Genomic DNA, 5,272 nt, shown 5'->3' on the forward strand with positions numbered 1-5,272 from the left:
ACAGAATAATTTTTTCTTTAAAAAAAAAAAGGAAGAAGAGATGATGATGATCTTTGGCAATAAGAATCCAAAATGTTGCCTTTTGGAGGCTTATGAGCTGTAAGTGTAATGGAAAAATGGTGGCAGTAGTAGCTTAGCTTGTTCTTTATAGCAGCATTATATTGATCGGTGTTGTGAGCTACTATTGAATCTTGAAGGCTACTGTGGAAGGTGATGCCAAATTCTTTAAATAAAAGAGGCTATTAATTAATTCAATTAAATTAAATTAGCTTATAGGGTTGTGTGTGACTCTGATCATCAGAGACCTACAACTTCAAGTGGTGGACACCCACCATGCGGCGTTCTGCCCCTTTCTTAATTTTAATTATTTCTCATTTTCTATTCATTAATTTATATTTTCATTTCAATTAAAGAGCCAATTTTTTAGCTATTATTAGTAAATTTTTTAAATGATTTTTTTATTCTAAATTTTAAACTTTAAATTTTAAATTATGAATCTTTTAAAAAAGAAAAATTAAAAAAATAATTTTACAATAAAAGATTTCGTTAATTATAAATTAGTTCTCTATAATTATTTTCATTTTAAATCCGCAAAATCGTTGAATCACATTGTTATTTTTTTAAGTTTAATTAGGAAGCCAACTTCTTTCAATAATATTAGCTAATTTTTTGAAATTATTAATTTATTTTAAATTTTAAACTCTAAATCATAATTCTAAACTCTAAACTTTTTAAAAAATTGAGATTTAAAAAAATCGATAAAAATAAAATAAATTAATATTGACTAATTAAAAATTAATTTTTTTATATTTATTTTATTTTTTATTAGAGAAAATAAGAGTTCAAAACTCGCGTTGAATGTAGAAAATATTTTGTAAATAATTCCTTATTTTTAAATAAATAACAAATAGTAAGAACCATGACTTTCTGGTGATGTTTATTCTGAAAAGGGGCATTTACCATTCTAATTGAGTATATGTTGGTAAATAAAGTTGAATTTTAAATTTAATCTGTTTTGTTTAATTCCTTATTATTGATGCGAGTGTACAAGGTAAGGATTGGAGGGGGTTGAATTTGATTTTTGAATGTGATGAGGGCCCAATAGGGACAAAGAAGAAGTAAAATCTATTTTAGATGATATGGGGTCCCCTAATTACTTTGGCATGCAGAGACTATATTCATGAAGGTGGGCTGATATGATACATGGTTTCATGACTCATATGAAATTATTGTATGTACTTTTATAGCACTATGTAGGTTTCTGTTTTATACCATCCATTGCATGCTATTTTAGCTATGTTTTAATCATCATATCTACTACTAATAATTCACATCTTTATTATTTTTAAATTAAAGTTATAATTAACAAATACGTAAATTATGAAATAGTAATGTGCCCACAGTAGGATTAATCCATCTAAAACTTCCAAACAAAAAAATAATAATAAAAATAATAAGAAGTCTTCTCCAACTCTGATTAAATTTGAATAATATTTGAAACTCATAATTTGAAAGTCATAAAGAGTCAAAACTTTTTTTTTTTACTTTTTCAATGTATTTATTTTTTTTATTTTATTTTTTTAATTTTTACCGAAATAAATGAATAATTTTAAATATAATAAATATAAGTATAAATATTTGATTATGCTACGTGTATACTAAAAACTCCACCTATGTTTCACTTGCGGTACATAGCCGGTCCCAAGCCCAGATAAAAGAGGAGGATTGTGTTAGGTCTTCGGCAACTAACATAAAAATATAGCCGAACCCCCATGACATGAATCAAAGATCCAAGCAGGTTGGTCAAAATGGCGGAATGCATCTGGTTTTATATGCGACAAAAAAGTGCCTCTAAAACTTAAAGGTAAATTCTATCGCACCGCTATAAGACCGGCTATGCTGTATGGTACGGAGTGTTGGGCGGCTAAAGGGGAGCACGAACATAAGCTGAGTGTGGCAGAGATAAAGATGTTGAGATAGATGAGTGGTCATACGCGATTGGATAAAATAAGGAATGAAGATATAAGGGAGAGAGTTGGAGTAGCATCCATTGTGGAAAAGATGGTTGAATCGCATCTCAGGTGGTTTGGACATGTGAGAAGAAGACCGATAAAACATCCAGTCAAGAGGGTGGATGAGATGGAAGATGGATAAAGGGTAAAAGGCAGAGGAAGACTTAAGAAGACTATTCATGAGGTGGTCAAACGAGATCTACATGTAAACGATCTCTCTATAGACATGATACATGACAGAGCACAATGACATCGTTTGATTCATGTAGCTGACCCTACTTAGTGGGACAAGACTTTGTTGTTGTTGTTATTGTTGCTACGTGTATACTAAAATTAGTTACCAAAATTAATCACCAATATAAAATATATATTAAAATATAAATACACATTAAAAATAAATTAAATTATATATATATTTATTACATAAATATATTAGTGACTAATATATAATGTTGAGTTAAATAAAATAACTTCTCCTTACTCTTAAATCCACACAATTGCTCTCAAATGAACTTTTCATCAATGCCAAAGTGATAATGTTCAATGCTAATTAATTTAAACTAATTCAAGAATAATAAAATTATATTTTTTAATATGTATACAGGTGATAGTATTTAAGATGATAGAAGAAATTGTTCCCGTGAAGTATATAAAGGGCCCCCATTGAAATATGAAAGACCCTTTTTGGTGACAATAATAATCTAAGCACTTTGATGATGAAGATATATAAATATTGGTGGCCCTCCCTTCATCATTCCATGACACACTACACACTCATACACTAACTTACCTTGCCGATTCCGCAATGCTTCTTTTTCCTCTCTCATATGCTTCCTCCACTTTCTCATATCTATATCACAAATTAGTATTTATAATCTTCAATAATAGAAAATTCTCAAATATATTTATCTCTTTCATTATACTATAATATAAGTAAAAAATTAACATTGTTTTGTGGTCTCTAGTAGTTATGAAAAAAAGTAGTTTAAAAATAAGTTTGATCGCTATTCGCTACCTAGAAATTATCCCAAAAACAAAAAATTGAGGGTAATTTTTGAGCGGTCAATAGTTATCATGGAAAACTTTTTTACGATGTTTTTATTAATATTTGATAATTATTGATAATTAAAAATATAATCAATTTTCTTTAATATTATTGACTGCCGAAAATATTTTTTGAATAATATTTTTTATAATTAATAACACAATATATTGTTCATTGTCAAGAATATAGTAACCATTTTCTTAACTTAGTGATGACCATAAAAAATATTCATTTTTCTCTTAGCGTGAATAAGTAAAAGAAAAAATGTTATTATAAGATTTCCAAAGTTTAGAAGCATTTATCCTTTCATTTTTTTATTGCTTTAAGTCATCCTAATAATATTATTTATTTATCATAGTTATTTAAAAAGAATTAGAAAAACATTAGGATATTACTATTATCACTCTGATTAGTGTGAAGTGTATCAAGACTATCTTTTTGTGAACATCTAGAAAGATCAGATAAACCCATTCATTGGCGGCATGATTTTATTCCAGCAAGGTCCAATGATTGAGGTCTACATGGATTCTCTCAGGCTCATTAAAATTTGAGAAGATAATTGAATTTACAAATCTAGGGTTGATTAGAAGTGTTTCCATAAAGTAGTGGTTAATAAGAGAGGCTAAAAGATTATACTGCTATATATTTTAATTTATGTAATTTAGAAATCCTATCATGACATCTTTAATAATTAAGGTGGCATTGTTTACTTTCTGAAAATAGTATCACTAGCTTGGTAAGACTAGTTTAGTGTGGTATAAATTACTAGTACTATCAAGATTAATTAAATATCATGCTAAAAAAAAAGCACACTTCCCTTTTCTTATGTTAATTCTCTTCCTTTCTTTCATTTTTGTTGTATTTTTCAAATATATTATAGTTTCTATAAATAATATTACTTAATTTAGTTCCACTTGTTTTAGAAATGTTGATTTGACCCATTTTTCCCACACTATTATAGTTTTGTCTTAATTTAGTTAATAAAAATATCTTTAATCTAGTTTCAAACAAAATAAAAAATTCAGAACTAATAATAATAGAAATTTAAATTTGTATTTAATTCAAATTTTGGAAAAATTATATTTTTACAAATTTTGAATTTATTTAAAAAGGAATAATTAACAATTTTTTAAAGAACTATTATCGGCTGAAATAAACTTTTGATCTTGAAAAATTGAATGTAACGCAACCCTTCATGTGACATAAGAGCAAAAATTGGAATTATCTAGAATCTGAAGTAACAGATTCTTATAATGAAAAAACATACAAAGACTAACTAAATTCATACCACATGTGATTTAAAAAATAATTAAAATATTATATCAATTAAATTATCATTTAAGTTGTAAAATTAAGTGTAGAACAACGCTATGATGACATTATGTGTTACTTTTGTTCTGCACTTGAAATTTGTTCTAGTTAAAACACCTTTTCATATATGCCTATGCATGCATTTTTGTCTTTTAGAGGTTGTAATACCTCACCATCTCTGATTTACGAACATAAGCGTAAAGTTCTGTATGGTAGGATATTACATTTTACAATTAAGATATTGACCTAAGGTTGTTTGTAACCATATATAACCTTGTATTGGAACATGCTCACTTGAGAAACCTACCAGTTCTCATATTGATGGTTGTATGGCTTTGTCACTTAACTTCATTTTTTGATATGTAGAATAGAACAGTACATTTGCACTACTGCCCGGATCTAAAAGGACTTTTTCACTAATATTTTCGACTTGAAGTGATATAACTATGAAAATAAAAAAATTATAATTTTAATTAGTATTAATTATTGATTCTTTTTAATTTTATTTTGTGTTTAACATAAGTAAATAGTTCAAAGTCTAAACTAAGATTAATTTATTTTTACAAAATATGTTTTGATGAACCGATCTAACAAATTTTGTAGGCTTTTTTTTTAAACTTATGACCTGATCTTTTTCTTTTTAACTAATAAATTTTACAAAATACCCTAACATAAGCCAGTTTAATAAAACGAGTCAAGTCACGAGTTTCCGTCAAGTAGTGTGGCCTACTTTCATCCCTACTTATAATGTAGTTAATTGGTTTGAGTGTGATCTGCAACTTGTTATAGACTTGTTTTTAAATAATAAGTTTGACCTATTATTAAATCTGACCATATTTAAAATCTATTAAAAGATTTGATAAATTTTTTACAAAAATATTTTTATTTTAAAATATTACTTTTA

The sequence above is a fragment of the Arachis duranensis genome, chromosome 5, assembly GCF_000817695.3.
Source record: "Arachis duranensis cultivar V14167 chromosome 5, aradu.V14167.gnm2.J7QH, whole genome shotgun sequence".
Taxonomy (NCBI): Eukaryota; Viridiplantae; Streptophyta; class Magnoliopsida; order Fabales; family Fabaceae; genus Arachis; species Arachis duranensis.